The 25755-nt window shown below is 50.0% G+C and overlaps 1 protein-coding gene, 2 long non-coding RNA genes and 1 other non-coding gene across 5 annotated transcripts in view; 2 read left to right on the top strand and 2 right to left on the bottom strand.

Moving 5' to 3' along the window:
- NINJ2 (ninjurin 2) overlaps positions 1-25755 on the bottom strand; it is a 72265-nt gene that overhangs the window by 24711 nt on the left and 21799 nt on the right. The gene's annotated exons all lie outside the window — the stretch shown is intronic.
- Positions 612-24967, top strand: LOC113892291. The gene is made up of 2 exons (XR_003511015.1): positions 612-653; positions 23211-24967. It is a non-coding gene; the product is annotated as an uncharacterized LOC113892291 (long non-coding RNA).
- On the top strand, positions 6086-7808 carry LOC113892293. Its single transcript, XR_003511016.1, has 2 exons — positions 6086-6544; positions 7647-7808. It is a non-coding gene; the product is annotated as an uncharacterized LOC113892293 (long non-coding RNA).
- On the bottom strand, positions 21263-21335 carry TRNAE-CUC. The gene has a single exon. It is a non-coding gene; the product is annotated as a tRNA-Glu (tRNA).

Genomic DNA, 25755 nt, shown 5'->3' with positions numbered 1-25755 from the left:
CAGAATCTTGGCACTGATGCTGTGTGTGAGCCTGGAGCTGTGAACCCCATGTGCGTGTGGTTACATGCAGACTACTTTCCAGTGACCTGATTCTGGTGTGCCCAAGGAGGACTGCAGACTTGACTGCATCTCAAGGGCTTTCGCTCACTCCCCACCACCCCGGGGCAGCAGGGGGCGGGTGCCAGAGCCTGTGTTTACCGGGGGATGTCTCCTCTGCTCTGTCCTGCTGCCCCTTCCTGGCCTGGGCTGTGCGGGGCATGTGAACGGTGCAGCCCTGGCCACAGGCCACCTTCAAAGAAGGAGCTCACTCATGACTCAGCCTGGGCTTCTGAGAAATGAGGAAAAAGGCGGGGAGATGTTTAAAACCTGGCTATCCATTGAGTCCACCCACTTGATGTCATGTGTGTGTGTGCATGCGCGCATGTGTGTATGTGTGTGTGCTCAGTCGTGTCTGATTCTCTGTGACTTCATGGACTGTAACCCACCAGGCTCCTCTGTCCATAGGATTCTCCAGGCAAGAATACTGAAGTGAGTTGCCATTTCCTTCTCCAAAGGATCTTCCCATCTTAGGAATTGAACCCACATCTCCTGCGTCTCCTGCATTGCAGACGGATTCTTTACCACTGCACCGCCTGGGAAGCCCACCATATGAGGTACTCCTAATATACACCACACGATTAACAGCACTATCTCTGGATGGTAGAATTCAGGGAAAGCGTAAATCCTTTTTAACACATATTTCTGCATTTAAGAAAAATTTTGGATGAGAACATATTTCTCTTATAAGTAGAAAAAGAGATAATATTAAACAGATAAAACACAAACATAAAAAATATTTCCTCCCCAGTTCATTCGTGAGTGGGTCTCAAAAACTTGAGGGTCGTTGTTCCATTTTAGGAATTCATCCTGGGAAAATAATCAGAAATGTGTGCAAGGATTTAGCTTTAAGAGTGTTCATGACGGTACTATCTATAATAGTGAAAACTGGACGTAGCTAATAGTATTGGTCATTACACTCTAATCGTACTGTGGGATAATAGCATTTTAAATGCTAATTATTTAAAATGCTTTTATGTAAGATTTATTTTTAATATAGGTTTAAAAATTATTTGTTTATTTATTTTTGGCTCTGCTGGGTCTTCCTTGCTGCGCGTGGGCTCTCCCTGGCTGCGGCGAGCGGGGGCTACTCTTCGTTGTGGTGCCCAGGCTTCTCGCTGGCTTCTCTTGTTGCAGAGCACAGGCTCAAAGGGGCACACGCTTCTGTAGTTGCAGCACACGGGCTCTAGGGTGTGGGCTTCAGTAGTTGTGGTACAGGGGCTTAGTCCTGGTGGCTCACAGCTTTAGTTGCTCTGAGGCACGTGAAATCTTCCTGGACCAGGGATCGAACCTGTGTCCCCTGCCTTGGCAGGCGGATTCCTATCCACTGTACCTCCAGGGAGATCCCTGAAGTTTATGATGACATGGTTAGTGTTCAAATAATTTCATTAGAATACAAAGTAAGATGTTAAAGATGCATAATTTATCATGTTGTGCACACAGAGCAAATAATGGGACAGTCTACATGAAAGTGTTAACTGAGTGTTTCTGAGTGGTCAGATTATAGATTATTTTGATTTTGTGTTGTTTTTCTGAAAGTTTCAAAGATTCTATAAAAGGATGTATTACTTTGTAGTCATATTGTAAAATAAGCATTTTAAGATTAAAAACAAAACCCCAAAACACTCCAGTCTCAAAGTGCTGAGACTAACAGACTCCCAGAAATGTAGGGGATCACAGCCCCTGAGAACAGGGTAGGGGTCATAGCACAGCACAAGCTGTCATTCCTGAGAACCGAGGCTGCACCAGGCTTTATTTACATCATGTCTCTGACCCTTGAACCTGCTGCCAGGCAGGACCTGCCTCCACAGAGCTGGGTGCTGGGAGCCCTGGGTACTGCCAGGGTGGGGAAACATGGTAGCTCTCTATTCCCCTCCTCTCGTCCCCCATGTCCTGGTTTCTGAGTGGGTAGGGAGGCGCCCAGTAGCAATTTGGCACTGGGCTTCAACTTTACAGCCTCCGGAGTCTTGGCTGCCACCAGGCCTCAAAGCCCCAGGTCTGAAATTCTCAGTGAATCTCAGGAGGTACTTTGAAGGGGGTCCTCTGGGAGACATACAGACAAGGTGACCAAAGCTCTGCTGGAAATGGAGTTGAAGCTGTAAGAAAATAAGGTGGAGCGGAGAAAAGGTTTGAAACTAGATGGATGGGCAGGGTGGGGAGGGGCAGCTGGCAGAATTATTGTAAACATTGTCCCATTTCTGTTAGTCTCCTTCTAATACTTATATAATTTGAAAACCTCAACCTTGAGTTCTCAAAGGGAAAAAAAGCGTGTAGATATTTCTCTGAACCTCTCGATAGTTAAGAAACACCACCAGGCCCTCTGGCAGAGAGACCGCTGTCCTTTGAAAGCTGTGTCCACACTGACCTGAAGGCTTGTTTATTTAGCCTTTTCTTCTCTGCAATTTGCTCATCATTGCCTTTGTGGTATCTGGCAGAGCAGCCAGTGCACAGTGATCGCTTGATAAATATTTGTTGAATAAATGAATGAACTGAGTGTGTATCCTCATTCAGAATGCATTCCCATGCTGGCAAGTAGGCAGGTGCTTTTTGTATTAGTTGCTATTCACAAAAAGAGATATCTTCCTTAAAAATAAAAGAAACAATTTTCTGCATAATAAGATAGAAAAGTCAGGCACAGTTTATTGATTTGTCTGACTCTGTAAACACCATTTTTAGATACATCCCCTAATGAACCTAATAGCAATCCTGTAAATTACCATTAGGCTAAGAACAAACGTGACTGCAGATATGATCCCTAACAGGGTGGTAACTGAGAAACCCTTGCGTAAGACATGCTGGAGATGCCTACAGTCAAGGCCGATGGTGCTGGAGACCCGCAGTTAGACGTGGTAGCCTGACTCCATTATAACTGCTTTATTGACAAGCCATATAATTCACCTGCTTAGAGTGTGCAGTTACAGTAGCTCTTAGTATATCCACAGAGTTGTGCCCCCATCGCCACAGTCAATTCTAGAACATTTTTATCACCCCCAAAAGACAGCCCATGCCCATTTCCTCCCACCCACAAGGCTCCAGCCTAAGCAACCAGTAATCTACTTTTGTGTCTGTATAGATTTCCCTATTCTGGACATTTTATATAAATGGAATCATACAAAAGTGATCCATTGTGACTTTCTCTTAATATGTTTTCAAAATTCATGTTGAGGCATGTATCAATGCTTCATTTCTTTTTCACTGTTGAGCAATAGTACGCAATATGGCCACATTTTATTTGTCTGTTCTTCAGATAATGAACATTTGAGTTGTCTACACGTTTTAGCTGTTGTGAATGACATTGCTTTACACTCATTCACTGTGTGGATGTGTAGACCTAGGAGTAGAATTTCTGGGTTGTATGGTCTGTGTTTAACATTCTGAGGAGCTGCCAGACTGTTTTCCAAAGTGGCTGGTTTGGAAAGTGTTTCACATTCTCACCAGTAGTATGTGTGGTTCCAGTTTCTCCACATCCTTAACGACTGTTATTATGTCTTTCTGATAATAGCCTCCCTGTGAGTCCTGGAGAAGGAAATGGCAACCCACTCCAGTATTCTTGCCTGGAGAATCCCAATGGACAGAGGAGCATGGCGGGCTACAGTCCCTGGGGTTGCAAAGAGTCAGACCTGACTGAGCGACTGACACTTCACAGTGAATATGAAGTAGTATTTCATTATGGTTTCAGTTTGTTTTTCCCTAATGGCTAATGCTGTTGAGCATTTTTTGGTGTGCTTGTTGTGTATCTTGTTTGAGGGAAAAAAAAGGTCTATTTAGATCTTTTGCCCATTTAAATATTGAGTTATTTGTCTTTTTATTATAGGTTATAAAAGTTTTTAAAAAAATATTCTGCATACCAGTTTCTCATCAAGTATATGATCTGCAAATATTTTCTTGCACTGTGTCAGTTCTTTTTTCACTTTCTTTTTAAAATTCTGATTTAATTAATTAATTTATTTTTAAATTATTTGTTTGTATTTGTGGCTGTGCTGGGTCTTCGTTGCTGCGCTTGGGCTTTTCTGTGGTTGTGGCAAGCAGGGGTTACTCTCTCATTGCAGTGCGTGGGCTTCTCATCGTGGCGGCTTCTCTCGTTGTGGTGCATGGGTTCTAGGTACGTGGGCTTCCGTAGTTGCAGACCCTGGCCTCTAGAGTGCAGGCTCAGCAGTTGTGGCACACAGACTGGTTGCCCTGCATATATGGAATCCTCTCAGTCCAAGATTTGCTCTTATAGTTTTTCTAAGAGTTTTCAAATTTTAGCTCTTACACTTAGGTCTATGATGTGTTTTGAGTTAGTTTTTGTGTATGGTGTGAGGTAGGGGTTCAACTTCATTCTTTTGCATGTGGGTATCTAGTCATTCCAGCAACACTTACTGAAAAGAGTATTCCCCGCACCGCCGCCCCCCACCCCCTGCCACTGAACAGTGGTCCTGGCACCACTGTTGAAGACCCATTGATCAAAGAGCTGAGGGCTTATTTCTGAACTCTCAATTCTATTCCACTGACCCATATGTCTATCTGTAGGCCACTATCACACATGATTACTCAATTACTGTAGCTTTGTTGTAAGTTTTGAAGTTGGCAGATATGAGTTCTCCAAACTTGTTCCATTTTTTCAAGATCATTTTGGCTAGCCTGGGTCCTTTGAAATTCCATATGAATTTTAGAATCAACTCTGCCAAGAAATTGGGTGAGACATTGATAGGGGTCCCTTAAATCTGTAAACCAATGTGGGGAGCATTGCACTCTTAGCAGCAGTAAAGGTATTTTTAAATGCTTAAACTACAAGGAGAAAGAGACTGGGAGCAGAAACAAGAAAAAGGAGGCATACACAATTCAGTCGAGCAGTAGAAGCTGTGTCCTGGTGCCTTCAGAAAGGACCCAATAAAGGGACAGAGCCATCCAGGAAGGCACTAAATTTGGAAACACAGGGTACCAAGGCAAGTGGTAGCGACATGCAGTGCTGAGGTGGGGGATGGGCCGCAGGTCTGTTTACAGAGCAGTTCAGCCGAGATGGGAATACCAGACCACCTGACCTGCCTCTTGAGAAATCTGTATGCAGGTCAGGGAGCAACAGTTAGAACTGGACATGGAACAACAGACTGGTTCCAAATAGGAAAAGGAGTGTGTCAAGGCTGTATATTGTCACCCTGCTTATTTAACTTATATGCAGAGTACATCATGCGAAACACTGGGCTGGAGGAAGCACAAGCTGGAATCAAGATTGCTGGGAGAAATATCAATAACCTCAGATATGCAGATGACACCACCCTTATGGCAGAAAGTGAGGAAGAACTAAAGAGCCTCTTGATGAAAATGAAAGAAGAGAGTGAAAAAGTTGGCTTAAAGTTCAACATTCAAAAAACTAAGATCATGGTATCTGGTCCCATCACTTCATGGCAAATAGATGGGGAAACTGTGGAAACAGTGGCTGACTTTATTTTTTTGGGCTCCAAAATCACTGCAGATTGTAACTGCAGCCATGAAATTAAAAGACGCTTACTCCTTGGAAGGAAAGTTATGACCAACCTAGACAGCATATTAAAAAGCAGAGACATTACTTTGCCAACAAAGGTCCATCTAGTCAAGGCTATGGTTTTTCCAGTAGTCGTGTATGGATGTGAGAGTTGGACTATAAAGAAAGCTGAGCACCGAAGAATTGATGCTTTTGAACTGTGGTGTTGGAGAAGACTCTTGAGAGTCCCTTGGACTGCAAGGAGATCCAACCAGTCCATCCTAAAGGAGATCAGTCCTGGGTGTTCATTGGAAGGACTGATGTTGAAGCTGAAACTCCAATACTTTGGCCACCTGATGCAAAGAACTGACTCATTGGAAAAGCCCCTGATGCTGGGAAAGATTGAAGGCAGGAGGAGAAGGGGACAACAGAGGATGACATGGTTGGATGGCATCACTGACTCAATGGACATGAGTTTGGGTAAACTCTGGGAGTTGGTGATGGACAGGGAGGCCTGGTGTGCTGCAATTCATGGGGTCGCAAAGAGTCGGACATGACTGAGCGACTGAACTGAACTAAACTGACTGAACCCTCCAGATTTCCTCCCCCTTCCCTTCTCAGCCGGGGGGCAGCTCCTTCCCCAGGTAAGGTATTTGTTCTTTTCCAGGGCAGCGCTCTTAGAGTGTGGTTGTGAACTGGTTTAGGTCCACAGACTTTGTTACTAGCCCCAGTAAGGTACAGATGTACAAAAAAATAAAGAGTGTTTAGAATTTTTAGCGAAATTTGAAGTTGCCTCCACATTCAGGTGCCTGCGCAGTGGCCTCCTCTTGCTGAACAGGATACAGGCTGGTCTGGATGATTGACCTCCTACCATGAGTCACGTGTAGTGGTGGATCACGTGTACCATCATGTACTGTAGGACCACTGTCGGTGCTGCCGGATTGGAAGATTATCCATCAGTGCCCAGCACAGATTGGTTGAGAAGCATGTTCTAGAGGCTGACAGGTCAGTGGTGTGTAGTTGGGAGAGGGTTGGAGTACCTGGTTGAATGTCTGTGTTCTTAACAGTGGGCTATTCAGCCTTCCTTCCACCCTCGTTTGAGAAAACTGTCAGCTAGGTGTATACCCTCCCCCAGCATCTGTCCCCAGGCAGGAATCCAGAAAATTCTCATCAGAAAATACTTGATGACCCAGAGAGAAGATTCTTAAGCACTGACATTTAGAAGTTCCCTCTATTGGTGGCTCAGACGTTAAAGCATCTGCCTACAGTGTGAGAGACCAGGGTTCAATCCCTGGGTTGGGAAGGTCTCCTAGAGAAGGAAATGGCAACCCACTCCAGTATTCTTGCCTGGAGAATCCCATGGATGGAGCAACCTAGTAGGCTACAGTCCATGGGGTCGCAAAGAGTCGGACATGACTGAGCGACTTCACTTTCACTTTCTTTTCTGTTTACCTACAGTGAAGTTCTTCAATGGACGAGCCATACTCAGCACATGAAGCTAAAACTCTAAAAACTTTTGTTTTTTGAATAGTCTTTCTGCTAATACAACTCAGAATTCAAAGGTTAAGAAAGGTACAATGAAGAGGGCTTCTCTATATCACCACATAGTTCCCCTTCCAGTAAACTGTTTAGTGCTGCATTCATCCTTTAACATAAAGTTACATGAAAGAGACCATGATAGAGAAATCAGAAACTCAGAGAAAAGAATTAAGAATATAAAAATTTTAAAAGTTCAAAAAAGGAAAGCAATATCTCTGGAGACAGAAGAGAAGCATTACATCAATGAAATAAGAACAGTATCCTATTAAAAGAAGTAATAGTCCAGAAACAAAAAAAAAAAAAGAGAGAGTGAACTCTTAGGAATTAAAAATATGAAATATAAGTATTTAAAACTCAACTTGAAAAGTTAGAAAACGAGGTTTATGAAATCTCACAGAAAGTAAAACAAAGTGAGAGGGAAAATTAGATACAGAAAATAAGTTTAAAGGATCTGGTTAAAAGATGCAGCATCCTAGTAACAGGAGCTTCTGAAAGACTGAACAAAGAGAAGAGAAGGAAAGAAATAACCAAATACACAATTAACGACTTTCTTTTTTTTTAAGAGCAGAAGAATGTAAATCTCCAGGTCAGAAGGACTCCTTAAGTGCCCGGGATAATGAAACAAGAGAGACCCATCCCAGGATACATCCCTGTGAACCTTGAGAGCACAAGAGGCCAGAGAAGAATCTGAACACTTTGAGACCAGACGAATAAAGGACAGAGAAGTGAAGTGGTCTGGGTCATCTCAGCAGCCACTCTGGAAGCTAAATTTCTATACTCAGGCAGACTGTCAATCAAGTGCATAGACATTTTCAGTTATGTTAGTAGCAAAAGTTTTACTTCCTTTGCTCACCCTCTTAGGATGTCCCTGGAAGGTATGCATGATCAAAACAAATAGTAGATCAAGGACGAAGATGTGGAATCCACAGTGGGGAGAGCTACTTGGCACTAACCAGAGCAGAGGGGAAAGAGGGAAGGGATAGAGGAAGAATGAAGCCAGGAAGTGGGTGCACGGAGAAAGCAGAGTCTGGAGGCCGGGAGAGGGGCTTCCACGGTGGTCCAGTGGTAAGATTCCACACTTCCACTGCAGTGGGCACGGGTTCGATCCCTGGTCAGGAAACTAAGATCCTGCATGCAATGCAGTGTGTACCCCCACCCCAACACCAAAAAAAAAAAAAAAAAAAGAGGCTGGGAGAGTCCTCCCCAGCTTCTTGTCTTCCCAAGGCTCAGTGTTCATCCATAGCTGGCCTTATGAGACACTTGACCTCTTTGTATCGAGTTCCTCTTCCTGCTTAACCAGTTCACGCAAGATTTTAGTCTCTTGCAACCAAAATGTTCCTCTTGATACCTCTGCTCCTCAGAGTTGGAACCAGCACCATCAGCATCACCCAGGAGCCTGCTAGAGATGCAGGCTTACAACCCTCCCCGAGACCCACTCAACAGGATCTGCATTTTAACAATATTCCCAGATGACAGCACGGTCCTAGTAGATTGACCTTGCAAGGTTGGGCGGATTAAAGATAGTATGTAAAATACCTAACCCCATAATGGGTCCTCTGTGAGGTGTTCTGTAGGTGGTGATGGTGAGGATGTTGGCGGGGCTGAGAACACTTGGGATGACAATCTAGGGAAGCATTCCTAGGACCATGGCGCGTGGCGGCTCAGCATCTAATTACAGAGACAAGGCAGAAAGCACGTCTGTACCAGAAAACGGGTTTCAACTCCACTCCAGGAACCTGTCGGGTTAGTCAGACCAGGTGTCAGCATGGGAAACCATGGAGAAAACCACCTCTCAGGTGTGGCAGCTGGCTATGAGTGAGTGACAGGCTGGCTCAGCACCTGGGGTGATGTCTGATGGGGTGGGGTCAGGGGAGATGTTGGCTAGGCCACCTTCTCAGCAGAGTGGGCGGGCATCCTGGCCCAGCACTCAGGAAGCGGGTCAGGAGGACGTGTCCTGAATGAGCAACTCTTAAGTGCCTCTTCAGCCCCGTGGGATGGCAGGGCGGGGGAGGGGTTTAGGAATGAGGGGGGGCTGGGTCCCCCTACGGGGGCAGGGGATCCCTTCCCATCTTGGTGGGAGCAGGGCAGCCTTGCACACGGTTTTCCTGGCTCCAATCCTTTTAGCTTTCAGCCACCTTTTTTGTGCTAGGGGTTCTGTTGATTTTCCAGTACTGGGCAAATCTGACATACAGCTGGGATTTTAAAGATTTTTAAAGGAGAAGGCGATGTGCTCAGGGGAAGCTGGAGTCCCATGTGAACCCTCAGTGCGAGTGGATAGAGGTGGTCATCCCACGTGCCTGCCTCGTCTGGAGCTACCGGGCAGGCTTCCCACTGTCCACCAGCCAGACGGTGCTGTATCAGTCCTTGTCCGGCTCTACCCAAGAAACACCCAAACCCTCCCAGTGTTTGCATAGTAGAGCCCCAGGCCCTTAGAACACCTGTAGGAATCTCACCCTCGGAAACAACAAACTCTGTCCTCAGCAGATGGCTGCCCTGTACGTGCTTGTTGTGGTCACCACCTGCGTAGACACGGCAGCCGTAGAGGCCTGATGTCAGCCTCAAGGAGCCATGGACACGGGCTGCGTGCTCCCCGAGTGCCAGTACTTCCTTGTGAGCCGAAATACAGTCTTGGTTCCTGTTATTCAGATGAGAAAACTGAGGTATAAAGTGCTGTGACAAGGTCACACAGCTTGTGAGTGGCTGAACTGGGACTCAAACCCAGGCAGTCTGGCTCCAGAGCCCCTGGTGGACAGGGGGCCAAGACAGCTCCTGTCCACTAATGCTTCTGGCCTGAATGGTGTTAGCCAGCCGAGCCGGAGGCAGTGGGGTGAGGCCGGGAGCAGAGGCATCGGTACTCTCCATGCCTGTCGTCCCCGCTGGCCCGTGTAACACCCGGCTCGTCTCCATCCCTTGCTGACTTCCAGTTTCCTTGCACTGTATGTGGAGTAGGCGATCCTGTGGATTCAGGCCACACAGTGTGCACGGCAGGGTCACTACACACAGGGAGGTGTGTCCACTTGTAGGTGTGGAAGGACACAGGGACCAGGGAGCACAGACCTCACCTTTGCTGGCCACATTCAGCAAGGCAGTTAGTGTCCCATTTTTTAAAACGGGGAAAATGATGTTTGAATGTGGACGGATGCTCAGTTCAGTCGGAGCCATGTAGGTGAGGCCCCAAGTGGACCTCCGGCCCAGCTCCGTGTCAGCAGATCTCCCCTGGGCATCATTGTGACTGAGAGCTACGGGGTCCACCCCCAGGTCCTGCTCCTGCAGGCATTTTTATCCACCCCCTGCCCTGTCCCAGCCGGACAGGCACTGAATCAGTGCTGCCTGGGAACTGGCGTCACCCCTGGCTCCTTTCTTGCCCAAAGTGGCATCTGCTCGGCCACAAAGCCCCCTTGTGCACCGTCACTCCTGACACATCCATCCACCGATGCCAGCCAAGCCTCACACCCGTCATGTAAGGACCGACCAGTGAGCCGGAAGTGCATGGGTGAAGAGAAGGTCAGGCTGGCGGCTGAGAGGAGGGCCAGCGGGCACAGCCTCCCCCCATATGGCATGTGCCCTGCATGCAGTAGGCGCCCCGCACAGCCTCACTGCTGGATTCGCTGCTCCCATCACGGTGGCAGGATGGGCCCCGCGCCTGCAGGAAGTCACTTTAGCCCCCCAGGTGAGCAGCCCTCATGGCGCTGCCAGAACCGCAGCCCTGGAACCACCTCTGTACAGAACTCTGTGTTATCGTGTTATCACAGCAACTTCTGCAATCCGCTCAAGAACTTCCTGTTCTGCACCCGAGTGAGGGGAAGAGGCACTTCCTCCCTACAGCTTAAGAGAGCAGGAGGTTTAGACAGTGCTGGTGTGTGTGTGTGTGTGTGTATGTGTTTGTGCACGCGCATGCACGTGTAAATGTGTGGAAGAACCCTCTGGTTTCACTGTGATGATAGAAATGACAGTCTCTAGTTGTCTCCCATTTCAATGTTGTTCAGTCACTCAGTTGTGTCCAACTCTTTGCAACCCCATGGACTGCGGCACACCAGGCTTCCCTGTCCTTCACTATCTCCTGGGAGTTTGCTCAAACTCATGTCTATTGAGTCGATGATGCCATCCAACCATCTCATCCTCTGTTGCCCCCTTCTCCTCCTGCCCTCAATCTTTCCCAGCATCAGGGTCTTTTCCAATAAGTCAACTCTTCACATCAGGTGACCAAAGTATTGGGGCTTCAGCTTCAGCATCAGTCCTTCCAATGAATATTCAGGGTTGATTTCCTTTAGGATTGACTGGTTTGATCTCCTTGCTGTCCAAGGGACTCTGAAGAGTCTTCTCCAGCACCACAGTTCAAAAGCGTCAATTTTTCAGCATTCAGCCTTCTTCATGGTCCAACTCTCACATCCATACGTGACTACTGGAAAGACCATAGCTTTGACTAGACGGACTTCAACGAGTGATTCTCAAAGGAGAGATGCAGGTCTCATGAGGAAGGGACATCGGAATCTCAGGAGTCAGAGTGATAAATGAGAACATATATATATATATTTTTTTTTTTTTTCTTCCTTTGGTCTTCATTGCTGTGCTGGCTGCTCTCTAGTTGCGGTGAGTGGGCTTCTCACTGCTGTGGCTTCTCTTGCTGTGGAGCGCAGGATCTAGAGCACAGGTTCAGAAGTTGTGGAGCACAGGCTTAGTTGCCCCGCAGCATGTGGGATCTTCCTGGACCAGGGATTGAACTTGTGTCCCCTGCATTGGCAGGCAGATTCCCAGCCACTGCACCTCCAGCGAAACCCAATGGAAACCTATATTTATCGAAAGAAGCATGATTTTTTTAAAGGACTGACCCTACCCTTTCAGAAGCTGTTCCTGTTCTTTGCTCTACTTGAAGAAACTCCATTTACCCCTCGGAGCCCAGTTCAGCTGGGAAGCCTTCCTCAGCCTCGTGGGCTAAATTTCTCCCTCTTTCTCAATCCTCCCAGAGCATCGGGTTCACCGCAACCCCCGCCCCCGGAAAGCATGTCCCATTGGTAGGGCAGAGGGCCACCTGTGGGCTGCATGCTCCTAGAACACAGGAAGCGTGCCCCACAGGACTTCCTGTACCTGATTCCAGATCCACAGACATGCAAGAGCAGGCCCTGCTGATTGACAGAGAGGTGGTGTGGGTGTAGGAAGCACGGGAAGGACAGGGTTGAAAAGTGAGGACCACTGTCTGAGACACGGATTGTCCATCCCAGCGGACTCTGTCTGGGGTAAAAGGCTACAGAGAGCTCTTTTAACACGATGTGCTAGAGGCAAACTGGTTACAAAAGGTAATGAGAATTTCCAGGAACAGAGGAAGATCTCAGGAAGGTGAGGGACTGGTTCAGGCAGATTTCTGGATGTGGAAACCCAGAACCACACCGCCATCCTGAGTGGCTACCTGGCCGGGATGGAGGCAGAGTCCTATAGGCAGAACAGCTCTAGGAGCAAACTTGGGCTTCTCCAGGAGTGGGGGCCTGAGGAGGGCCGCAAGAAACAGAGGCCATGATGATGACCTGGTCATTGGGGCCAACTGTGTCACGCTGCATTGAGCAGCTGGGTAGTGCTCCTACAGATTACTAACCTCCTCTGGTTTGTGCCTCACAGTGCCACTCATTCTACTGATTGATTATGGGCTGCACAGGAGAGGAGTGTGCGTGGGTTCAAGGGCCTGACCCTAGACCCTTGGGTGTGTGCCTGCTCAGTAGCTTCGGTCGTGTCTGACTCTTTGCGACCTTGTGGACTGTAGCCCACCAGGCTCCTCCTTGCATGGGATTCTCCAGGCAAGAATACCGGAGTGAGTTGCCATTCCCTCCTCCAGAGGATCCTTTTGACCCAGGGATCTAACCCACATCTCTTACGTCTCCTGCATTGGCAGGCGGATTCTTTACCACGAGCACTGCCTGGGAAGCCCGGATCCTCAGTTGATAGCAACACAAAGTTTCCAGGGATGGAATATTGAAAAGGCATCCGTGTGTCTCTTTAGGACAGTGAACGTGTACATTCTGTCCCAGAGCAAACAACAACAATAGTGTTACAGTTGCACCAAGAAACCCACTCCCCCCATCCCCAAATAGATTGGGGCCTCTTGATTATGAGGTGAGCCTGTCCCCCAGTGTCTAAATTAGAAACACGACTTTTGAACACTGTGGGGAAACTGCATGGCGCCTTCCTTCCTCATACCTTTAAGATGTGTCCCCATGGAGCACCCTTTTGTGCAGCAGCCTCTTCGGTGACCTCTTCTGAAGATAAGAATCCCTGGTTATGCGGATAAAGGATTGAAAATACCTGGACATTCACCTTCCCAGTGAACGTGCCAAGTCTCTGGCACTCGCAGCTTTCAAGCTGCCTGTTTTTCCGTAAGAGTGTGGTCCCTGCTGCTGTTGTCCTGGGTCCCCTGACCTAGGGAGGGGTTATCGGGAAGGCTGGTACCTGCCTCGATGGCATCAGAAGAAAGAAGCGGGGGACCAGCGTATACTGGCACAGGCTCCCCGGCTCGTCCCCCTTGGAGTCAAAGCCCTGCTGAGCTGAGAAGCCCAGTCTAGCACCTGACCCCCGTTCCCACCGCCCAGCATTCCTTGGCCTCCAGACCTGTCCTCACACCAGCTGCAGAGCCCCCAGTCCTGCCCAAGTACAGTCCTTGTGCCCTGCCTTCCCATGTCATTAAGGGCTTTCAGTAAAGCTCTCAGGCTCCTCGAGATGAAAGGACTAACCTGGCCCTGGGGGTTTTCTCCCAGGTCCCTGAGTCTCCCAGTAGGTGGCTGCAGGCGGAGGCTCGCAGGGTGTCCCCCACCCCCATGGTGTCGACGGGTTCTCGGCTCCTCACGTGCTCCCCAAGCAGGATGTTCTGATTTCCTCACCAGCTCTCTCTGTTGAGCCGCAGAAGGTGGGCGACCACCGTGGGGTGGCAGAGCCAGGCCCTTCTTCCTAGGAACTGGCTTCTGCCTCCTAAGTCCACCTGAAGCCACTGCTGTCCAGCGGGCGGCCTCGGTCACCACCAAGCCCTGCTGTCCCCGACTCTGGGCGCTCCTCTGGCGTTGCAAGTCAAAGTCCCCCCACCACATGGAGGCAGCACTGTGCTCTGGGCAGTAGTTCAGGCTCTGGGGTCATCCTCTATAAGTATGAACCCTGGCTCTGCCCTGGGCTAGTGACCTTGACCTTTACCCACTGTAAAATGAGGTGCAGAAGAGTTCCTTCTTACGGAGATATTTAGAGGATTAAGTGAGATAATGTTAAAGTGTCGGCCTTCAGGAAGGGCAAGCACAGTGGTTTTCTTTTCTGAGAAATGTTGTCTATGTTAGCCCTGCGGTCACCCTATGGATTCTGGTCAGTAGGTCTTGCTTGAATGGCCCAGGCAAGTGGCCTTCCCTGCCTGACCCAGGGCCCTTCCTGCCGCAGAGCAGCTGACTTCCTCCTGGGCCTGGGGACAGTGTAGACAGATGCGGAAGGGCCGCCCCGGGGTCACTGACCTCCTGCTCCAGACGGGACATGCTGTGGGTGTGGGGGTCTTGCGTCACCTTTTACAATTTCTGTCTTCGTTTTGTGGCTGTGCCGGGCCCTTGGTGCTGTGTGGGCTGACTCTGGTTGCGAGCAGGGGCTACTCTCTAGTTGTGATGCACGGGATTCTCAGCGCTGTGGCTTCTCTTGCTGCGGAGCATGGCCTCTGGGTGCACAGGCTTCGGTAGCTGCAGCGCAGGGGGCTTCAGTCGTTGTGGTGCACGGGTTCTGCTGCCTCAGTCATGTGGGATCCTCCCGGACCAGGAGTCGAACCATGTCCCCTGTAGTGGCAGGTGGATTCTTAGCCACTGGGCCTCTAGTGAAGTCCTTGTGTCACCTTCTTAAGGGTCACCTTGTTTTCCTTTTCCCAGTTTAGGTGATGACATAGTTTAACTTGGTCACCATCTTCAAAGTCTTTTCTGGAGAGAAAGATCAGACTTTGCCGTGTGCAGGTAGGAGGCTTGGTCACAGCACCCAGCCCTGGAGAGTCAGAGCACGTAGGTGGAGCGTGGAGGGGCCGCAGCCCAGCCTCCCTCCCTCCCTGACTTCCTGTGGTGGGGGTGGCTTTGAGAAAGCTGTCACAAGAGCTCCTTTCTCTTTTCCCAGCCTTCACCAGCCCAGATCCCTCCTTCCCTCCCCACGGCCTCTCTCCCCAACAAAAACTGTCAGGAGGAAGAACAGGGCAACCAGGAAATAGCCCAATATCCTGTTTCTGCTTCTCTGACTCCCACCTGGGGAAGGGATAGAATGAGAGCCGCCATGTCCTTCTGCAATGCCTCCAGGGCCACCCCTCGTGTTGTTTGCATACAGTTTATGTATTAGTGAGCTTGGTTCATCAGATGCTCCCCTGACTTCTCCCTGACACAGGTAGCTCCCATAAAGGGACGTGTGTTTGTACTTGGCTTCCAGGAACTTGTGGTTTCCACTGGGATACTCACTGTCAGCTCTGTTACTCTGGTTGGGTAACTTGGGTTAATCTGACCATTCATCTGGCCTACAAAATGGGAACCCCTGTAAGCCCTGTCTTCTACACGAGGTTGTCAGGAGGATTTTAAGTTGAGTTAGTACAGGTAAAATCATTTCATAAACTGTCGACATGAGGTCAAAATTCCAGCTGTTATCATCATTAAAATTATTCAGTGAGTAACAGTGCTGCAGTCGTCTGAAAGGAATAAAGCGCTTTCCAGAGGAACCTGAGGATCTAACTACTAATTCAACGTCCACCTGAGGGAAGGCCCCACGTGCCCCACCACTGCTGAGTTCTTTAGGGTGCTGGATCGCAGCAGCCTTATTCTGTCAACAAGCCTGTCCCAGTGCATGGGAACCCCTAGCCAGAGAATGCCAAGGTTTTGCCCTGACTGCACTGTGGTAAGAGATCCTGGGGAGGTCATTGTCGGGGTGGGGGTAGCAGTGGGGTTGGTGTTGAGAAGGCCTCACAGTTTTAGGCTCCAGAACGTCACTGCAGGAGGAATCCCGTGTGCAGTGGTGCCCAACCCCTCCACTTTACAGATGGAGAAACTGAGGTTCAGAGAGGCCTATGGCTGGCTCAAGACTCCGCCAGGCCTCTGTTAGCAGACTGGGTGGACCCAGTGAGGTCCATGGGGCACCACCCCACAGCCGAGGGCCGTCTCAGCCCAGCTGCAGTGCCAGAGCATGGGCTCAGGGGAGACAGGGCTGTTGGCTCAGCAGCTGAACTGCCTCTTACCCCAGACGTCCCGTCTTGGTCTGCAGAGGAAAAGCGGCTCTTGGCCTCCCAGGGGAGCAGAAGGCAAACACACTTGGTTCACAAGAGCCCCTGAGAAGTGATGAGAACCTAGCTGACCACACCTCCCTGGGCTCTGCCTGACCCGCCGTCGCTGCCTGGACTCCTGAGCCACCCAACCCGGTGCAGAAAAGCAGGTCTCATGCCCTCCAGGCAGAGCCAGGGGCCCACAGACAAGAGGTCCTCAAAAAGGTCAGGTTTCTTTCTGACAAAAACAAACGCCAGCAGGCTCTTGAGCCCTGTGGGGACGGGACAGGGAACAGGATCCTGTAGTGTCTTTGGAGGGAAGGGAAGCCGGAACGGCATTTCTCTCTGGAGTGGGGACATTTGTTCCCAGGACCGTTGGATTTAATTCAGCAACTCCTTGTTTACGGGCCACGATGTGTCCAGCTTCGAGCCGGGCGCCGCGGGCGAGGGAGACAGAATATGTCTAAGACTTGGCGCCTGCTTCCGAGGAGCTCACTGGGGTTTAAGACTCTCACGTGGGAGTCAGGAGAGACACAAGGCAGGCAAAGAGAAAATGCTTTGGAAGGAATGAAAAACCAGTGTGGTACCACGTGGTTCTGAAAGTCGCCATGGAAAGAGGCTTTTTTCAAAAAGAAAAAAGAAAGAGGCAGGGGAGGGACTTTTTTATTTATTTAAAATATTCATTTAGCTGCACTGGCGTGGGTATCTTTAGTTGTGGCCTGTGGGATCTAGTTCCCCAACCAGCGATGGACCCCGGCCCCCTGCGCTGGAGTGCTGAGCCTTAGCCGCTGGACCCCCAGGAAAGTCCAGGACGGGTCTTACCCGAGCCCGTCCATTTCAGGTAGTGAGTGAGTGAGGGAGGGGGCCTCTTAGGACAGAGAGAAGCCTGGGTTCTCAACCACAGTTTCCTCATCTGTTACATGAAGAGCTGAAATTAGACCAATGAGTCCTGCTTTGTGAGAGGGGAGGGTCCTCGGTTACCATACAGTGTCCTTAAAACCCGATGCCCACTAAGCATTGTCTCCAGAACAAATAGATCACCTCACACAGAGCTGCTGTGCTGTTTTCCAAGCACACAGAGATGCTGCTGTAATTTTAAGATGTATTAAAAGGATTATTGAATGGCCTGTAGCTTTCTCTCAGCACGCAGCTGACACTCAAAGACATTAAAAGTACAATTACAACTACCTGGAGGAATCCAAAAGAGTGTTTTTTAAAAAATATTTATTTCTTTGGCTGCACCAGGTCTTAGTTTGGCATGTAGGCTCTTTAGTTGTGGCAGGCGGGATCTAGTTCTCTTGACCAGGGATTGAACCCGGCACCCCTGCGTTGGGAGCTAGACCCCCAGGAAAGTCCCCAGAAGAGTTTCTGAAGTGTTCAAGAGGTACAGGCTGGAAGAGTTTGGCTCCTGCAGGATGAGATGAAGGGTGTGCGCAGCCTCTCCTGGACTGGTTCCTAGTCCAGCCTGACAACCGAGCCCCTCCCCTCCTGGCCTCGGTCTCCCTGTACAGGGAACAGAGACTGGACCAGGTGGTGTGTGGCAGTGAGGACAGGACGGAAGGAGGGGGACAGGCGAGGGGAGGAGGACAGTTTCTGCAAGAAAACCCGGGAAGCCTCAGGATGCTGCGCATGCGACGGTCTTTTTAAAAAGGCGACCTGTCACTTCCCCACATTTGTCATTGTTTCCCACTGCACATGTCCGCAGCACGTGGGAAGTGGGAGGGGTTGGAATGTCCTATGAATTCCCCTGACGCCCGGTTTCCCACCTTTATCCTCTAGAAAAATGCCTTGTGTTGTTTTGTTTAACTTTTCAGGAGGTCACAGGCCCATTAAGAATCTGATAAAGGTTACAGACCCTTGTTCCAGAGAGTATGCAGCCGCACCTAGCCGTGCAGGGTTGATTCTCAGCATCTCAGGGGGAGCCCCCGTGGGCACCCCATCCCCCGCCACCCCACCCCGGGGTGAGGAGGTCCTGCTCTCACACGGGTTGCTTTCAATACGCTTGCATTTACCTTCTCGTTTTCCACAGATCCAAGCCCTAAAGTCCCAGAGGACTTTTATTTTATTTATTTATTTTAAAAATGTACTTGTTTATTTGGCTGGGCCTGGATTAGTTGAGGCGTGAGGGATCTCTACTTGCAGCCTGTGGCATCTTCCTTGTGGTACATGACCTCTCTTAGTTGGGGCATGAATGCTCTTGGTTGTGGCATACAGGATCTAGTTCCCTGACCAGGGATCAAACCTGGGTCCCCCTGCTTTGGAAGCACACAGTCTTAGCCACTGGACCACCAGAGACGTCCCTCAGAGGATATTAATAGGACCTTGAAATGTCCCCTTTCCCAAACTGGTTATTATAGGCTCCTTAGGTTTGGGAGACTCATCAGACCCGTGCTCCAAAATGGAGTATCGCATGTGCCGGCCTCCCCTGGAGCCGGGCTCTCTGGGCAGCTGGTGGGAGGTGAATGGAGCCAAGACAGAGGCTTGGGAACAGAATCCACCCCAGAGCCAGGAACCCCCCGACAGTGCTGTTTTTATACATTTCTATGCTTGAAACTATGGACCTGCAGCGCTGTGATCCCTGGAATAGTAAGAACGTCTTTTCTCCAGGAAGGACCCCAGCTCCCATGCCCCTTCCCACCTCCACTCCGCAGGACAGCTCCCCTTTTGCCTTCAGATCCAGGTGAAGACACTTGTTCTGCTGAGACAGCCCGCTCAGTGCTTCAAGACCCTGAATAAATGAGCCAAAATCAGGGAGGGGCTTCTTCCATCCACACAAGACATTGCTCTGAATCTGAAGGTCCAGTGGTCGCTTATGAACCTGGGCCCATGCTCAGTTGGCCCAGGAGCACCCATTGTCAGACTTAGTTTCCATCCATCATGCTCTCTGGGTTGAGGGAGGGGCAGGAGGCCTGGAGGGGCTTGGAGGAAACCAGCCGGTCCACCAGGGAGGATCTGGGCTGCTGGGCTTGGTGAGGGTGCACGATTCACACTGCACGGGGGAGGGACATTCCCCAAATGCCAGGATGTCGGACAACATTGCAAAGAATGAACTTCATTTCTATTGCGGCCCTTCCTCTCCCCCCACCCTGAACTCTGGTCCCATCCTTTTCCTCTGCAGTGAGCTGTGCAAATGACGCATTGTTCTCCACAGTCTCACCCTGCTGGGCCTTCTAGGACCCTAATGGCATCATTGCCTAAACATCTTTACAGGTTGTGTAAAGCAAGGAGCACCTTGAGGGCAGATTGGCAGGGGGATCCACATACAAATTGCACCCCCTGGATTATTTTATTCTTTGATTTAGACAACTTAATTTATCCAATAAATACTTATGGAGTGCTAATCAGGTCAGGATGCTAGGATACGAGGAACACAGAGCTATACTAGGATGTGGGCAAATATAAGAACGAACGAGATTTGGGTTCTGCTTTCAGAGAACCAGCTGTCTGCTGGAGGAAATAAGATGCTTAAATAAATACAGGTTGTTGTTGTTCAGTCACTAAGTCATGTCCAACTCTTTGTGACCCCCACGGACTACAGCACACCAGGCTCCTCTGTCCTTCACTTTCTCCTAGAGTTTGCTCAGATTCATGCCCATTAAGTTGGTGATGCTGTCTAACCATCTCATCCTCTGCCACCCACTTCTCCTTTTGCCTTCAATATTTTCCAACATCGGGTTCTTTTCCAGTAAGTCGGCTCTTCACATCAGGTGGCCAAAGTATTGGTGCTTCAGCTTCAGTATCAGTCCTTCCAATGAATATTCAGGGTTGATTTCCTTTAGGATTGACTGGAGGAGGAAATGACAAACCACTCCGGTATTCTTGCCACAAGAATCTTGGCGCTTACATAGCTTCTTATACCAAGTAGTCAATCAATGAATATGAAAGAAATAGATAACCTGATAGTGAATAGCTAGAGTATGAGCCAGATTTTCATTTAACATCAGAGAACCTGTCCCCTTGAATAAGGATGGGTATTTTCTTGCCTGAAGTGCTCTCTGTTCTCAGACGTACAATCCCTCTATAACTTGGCAGCTCTGGTGAGACACCCTGAGGATACTGGAGGCTGGAGACCTGGGGTGGCTGAGTCTGTTCTCAAGACAGGACGTTGTTCCCAGTGTTAGGGTTTCTTTGGGCCTGGTGAGCATTAACCTGATGTCACTACGGCTTCCGGGCCTGTTCCCAGCGGGCCTTCATCACACAAAGTCCTAAGGCCGAGCTGGATGCTTCCGTGGTCTGGTCCGGGGGAGAGAACCAGGTGTGCAAGAAGGCAGTATGAGCTAAGGGTCAGTACAGAGCGTGTCTGGGCCCTGGCCTCCTGGACTCCTTTCCTAGTTCCGTCACCCCAGGACTAGGAACCTGTGGACAAGCCCTTCTCCGCTGCAGGCTCGGCCTGTTGGCCACAGCTTCCCAGACACTGAGTGCTCATGACATGTACAGGCTTCCTGCTCACAACAGCCAAGGTACACTGAGGGCTACAGGGCTGCATGGAGGGATGAGGCAAGGCGCCTGCCTCCGCCGGTTTCACTCTTATTGAACAGAGAAGGTGAAACCCAAGAAAATCATGGCACAGCAGTTACGAGCGTAACAGAGTCCGGCTGCCTGGTTCACGTATGGCTGTCTCATGAGCTGACACTGGGCAATCACCTAACAGTCTTACAGATCAGGAGACTAAGGTACTCAGCATCTTAGTTTCCTCATCTGTAAGACAATCACACTTAACCATATACGAGGGCTACTGCAGATCAACTAGGCCATGTGAAGTCCTTAGTACAGGGCCAGCACACATGAGAATCCCTCAATTGTTTGTTATTATTATTACCAAGTTAAATAATAACATCAGACCTGAAAACACAGGGCATGAGGAAGTTTTCCAGGCCATCCCTTTAGAGTATAAGTTTTTTTGTTTGTTTGATTTGTTTTTGTTTTGGCTACACTGCATGGCCTGTGGATCTCAGCTCCCCAACCAGGGATTGAACCTGGGCCCTCGGCAGTGAGAGGGCAGAGTCCTAACCACTGGACCACCAGGGAATTCCTCAGTGTCTAATTTTCCTGATAGAAGATGGCCCTGTCCTTTCCTTTTAGAGATTGCCCCAACACATACCCAGGGCCTGGCTGTCAAATAGGGGCTCGAAAATTGGGGGAAATGTAATGAAGCCTATTTCTAATTTTCAAACGAATGGCACAGGTAATAGGGAATTTAGGGTTATGAGACTGGTGGTGTGAGCTGGGCAGGCAGGGAGGGCTTCCTGGAGGAGGTGAGATTGACATGGACTTGACAGATGTGGGTAGGATTTGGATGGACAACACAAAGCAAGGAAGACTCCACTTATAAAAGCCCAGAGGAGAAAGGGGATTCTGGAGAGGTGGGGCAGACTTGGGGGACACGGCTGTGGCCCTCCACACACACACACACGGGGTGGCAGTGGTGAGTCCAGAGCCTGGGCTCTGACTGTGGGTCCAGGCCCAGAGGTGGAGCCAGAATCTGTGGGGCAGATTTCTGGCCCAGCAACAGGAGCCCATCAGCTGCCCAAGAGACCCTGGCCAGAGCCCTGGTCAGTCGGCAAGGCCAAGTTCTGTCTGTCTGGCTCCTCTTTCACACCAGACAGCTGGCTGCTTGGCGTGAGAAGCAGCTGTCACCAGGGCAGGGGTGCAGACCCCACATCATAGCCAGGCTTGACCTGTCCACAATTTGCTCTGACCCCGGGCTAAGCTGGTGTCCTGTTCAGGGTGGAGAAGTGACCTCAGGCCCGAGCCTCTGACTGGCCTCTGTGTCACAGCCCTTTCCCCAGGGGGCAGGTGGGGAGCGGGTTTTCCCTTTCTGCATGTGCTCTGAGCATCTCTCTGAGGGGTCTGTTTACTGACCCCTCAGAGGTTTACTGAGGTTTACTGTTTACTGAGGGGTCAGTTTACTGACGAGGAAAGAGAACACATCATCACGGTGACGCTCATGTGCTGCAGACCAGGCCTGTCCTATACACTGTCGTCATCGCAATGTCCCTATGAGGCCAGTGCTGCTGGGGAGGAGTTCACACAGCTAGGAAGCAGGTCACACAGCTGGTAAGGAAGTCACACAACTAGTGAGCAGGTACACAACTGGTAAACAGGTCACACAGCTAGTAAGCAGGTCACACAAGTAGCAAGATAGGGTTTGAACCCAGGCCGTCCGGCTCTGCTGGCCACTGTGCCACCCGGATGAAGGCAGCACAGGTCTGCACAGGGAGCAGCAGCCCGTCTCCCTGGTCCATCCACAAACAAGCTGAGACCCACTGACCGTCCAGGTGATGGAAACGAGACCCCAGTCCCTGGCGCCCTGCGGGCCCCTCGATCACCGCTCAGGGAAACTGAACCAGACCAAATCCTCCCAGGCCCCTTCCTGGAGATGGAGCACCTGCCTGTGAGGCTTTAACACCTGAAAGGAGAGTTTTGGAAGGAAAGTGACTCTCCAGTCATAATTATAACCAGACTGGCCCGCTGCCCTCCATAAGCAGGAAAGCTGGTTCTAAACATAGTGGGGCGCTGACCCTCCCCTTTGTAGGTGCCCTCACTTGGGGTGGGGGGCGGCTGTGTGCCTGGGCCTCGGGCCCTCTCGCCTGAGACCCCAGCTCAGCCTCTCCCCTCCTGGGCAGGCGGCTGCCGAGCCACCCACCCCCATGAGGGTGGGAGGAGGGGGTCGACCTCATGCCTTAGGCTCTGGACGGGTAAGAGCTGCTGCTTAAGTAGGTGCCCAGATCCAGGGTGCATCTGAAAACAGAGATGCCTTCAACCGTTGAGCGAGGAAGGAGTTAAGCCTGGGATCTGGAGGAGGAGGGGAGGCAAATGTGGGTCTGGTGGGGAGGAACCATAGCTCCTGTCCCAGGCTTGGGGCCCGGGGCTTTCAGCTCTGTTTCTTTTTTTTTTTTTCAGCTCTGTTTCTATTTCTAACCCAGCGCCAGGCCCTTGAGCACCGCTTGCTGTACTCAGCCTAGCAATTTGGCGACGGTCACAGGTATCTATATAACAGAACAGGATGCTCTCAGGACAGAAGTTCTGGAAGAAACCCCAAACGGAAGGCCGGCCCCCACGCCCCCGCTGGGCAGTCTCTAATGACCCCCGGGGAATGTTCTGGACATGCGTGGGCATCTGCAAATTTACTCACCTGACAGTCGCCTCTGCCTCCTGACCCCGGGAGCAGAAGTGGGAAATATAGACTCCTCATGTTGTGTGTGATGCTTTTTAATCATTCTGATTCCATCTTCAGTTAAGGGGGAAAGGTGGTGAAAAAAATAACACCAAAGCACAAAGGTTTCTAGGACATTTTGACTGAAACTCCTGGAAGGCTGGAATTCAGTATGAATAGGGTAGAACCCCAGATTTCTGCAATACTCCTTAGGGGACTGAGCTTACTCTATGCCCTTTAAAATTAGAGGAGATTTTTCACCACTTCAGAATTATAGCAGAAAGGCTTGCAGATTTGAAGATAACATAACTGCATTGTGAAGAAGCCCAAAATATTTGGTAAGGATGCTCAAGTTAGGGGAGTTCAGCTGAAATAGCAATTTGTGGGTGAAATATTAGCCAGGAAATTGGCTGCAGAATCACCCACTGATTGAAGGAAGATTGGGGGTGGATGAAGTTTGTACCAGGCTCAGGACATGGAAAAGGATTCAGTAAAGCTAGGAGTTGAGTGTGCTCAGGGTTTAAAGTCCTAACCAGCCCCAGGGTGTCTGAAGCATGACCAGTAAGTAGAGTCAGAGATTCCATTCAGCAGAAGCAGACAGGAAAACAAATCTCTTTTCTTTGTTTGTCCTGGTTGAAAACCAAACACGGTAGCCATGTAAAGAGATGCCAGAGCCGGGAGTGTCCAGGCAGGGAGGGGAGGGTAAAAACGCAGCCAGCCTCTGACCACGGGGGATGCCAGCCTAATGGCCCTCCCCATGCCATCATCCGGCTCTGCGCTCTGGAATGGTCACCAGTGTCCCTGTATCTCCCTGATTCTAGCCCACAGGACACTTCCTGCTTAGCCTATCTTCCTGTGATCCCCCAGAATGTCATCTGGCAAGACTCAGCCTCCCTGTCTGGGACTGAGCGGCTTGAACCCCTAGAGTGTGTCCCAGGTAGTTCTCAGCTGTTGTGGGAAAGCATTGGATGAAGAGGAAGCTCCAGGTCCCGTTGAGGCTCAGGGTCTCGGGAAGGGAGCTGGGAGGAGGTGGGGGGAGGGACAAGTGGGGAGAAGGTTCTCAAGGTCAGCTGTAGGGTCCCCCAGTTTTCACCTTCTCGACACAGACAAGTTTCAGCTGACCCACTAATAGCTTTAGAAAACTTGACCTTTTATAGAAACGAAGAAACTTTGTTGTTTCTTCCTTGCTTCAGTCTGTAAAATTACAGCCCTGCCCGTAGCTTGGAAGTGCTGGGAGCACGGCACCGCGATGAGGCGATCTGGGAGCGTGCCAGCAGAACTGACGGTGGAAATTTTATGCCATTAACACAAAAGACTAGTGGGCTGGGTTGAATGTGGGCAAGGCGTCATAGGATCTTAGGTCCAGCGCGTTTCCTAACAGCAGATTTCAATAAGTGGGACTGTGTATACACCTCAGCCTGGAGTCGGACTTGGGGCAGAGATGGACTGCGTTTCTTTCCAAAGAAGCCCTATGAGAAATAAATCAGTTCCTCTTCTCCAGTAATCTCCTCCACATCCCCTTCTGGACCAACCTACCTATAAGGGGCCCCACACTCCTATTCAAAAAATTAGTCACACCTTTTAAGAACTTTTAAGGGTGACCTGCTGTCTACATAAATCAAGTGCACATTCCTTTGTCTGGTTATTTAAAGTCCTACATAACTTAGCGTACCGCACCCCCTAGCCACCCACTCGAGTTCTCTCCTACACACCTGCCCATCTAGTCCAGCTGCCCTTCTCACGTCTCCAGAGGGCTCACTCCTTCCTGCCTTTGCAATACCCAGTATCCTTCACTTTCAACTTCGAATCTTTTTTTTTCAAATAACTTTTTATTTGTATACGGCTTTAAAGGCTACTTTCCATTTACACTGATTACAAAGTGTTGGCTATATTCCCCACGTTGTACAATACACCCTCGAACCTCCTGCACACCCAGTCGCTTGTGCCGACCACTCCCCCAGCCTATGTTGTCCCTCCTCCACGCTGGTAACCATTAGGTTTTTCTCTGTATCTGTGAGTCTGCTTCTTTGGTTATACTGACCACTTTTCAACTCCCAATTTTTTTTAATTTTACTTATTCATTTATTTCTGGCTGTGCTAGGTCTTTGTTGCTGTGAGCGCTCTTCTCCAGTTGCAGGGAGTCGGGGCTGGTCTCTAGCTGCAGTGCATGGGCTTCCCACTGCCGTGGCTTCTCTTGTTGAGGAGCTCGGGCTCCAGGGCACATGGGCTTCAGGACTTGCAGCTCCTGGGCTCTAGAGCACAGGCTCAATAGTTGTGACACACAGGCTTTGT

Source organism: Bos indicus x Bos taurus, chromosome 5 (genome assembly GCF_003369695.1).
Source record: "Bos indicus x Bos taurus breed Angus x Brahman F1 hybrid chromosome 5, Bos_hybrid_MaternalHap_v2.0, whole genome shotgun sequence".
NCBI classification, from domain to species: domain Eukaryota; kingdom Metazoa; phylum Chordata; class Mammalia; order Artiodactyla; family Bovidae; genus Bos; species Bos indicus x Bos taurus.
The sequence above is the reverse complement of the archived record's forward strand: the minus strand, read 5'-3'. Positions and strand labels throughout refer to the sequence as shown.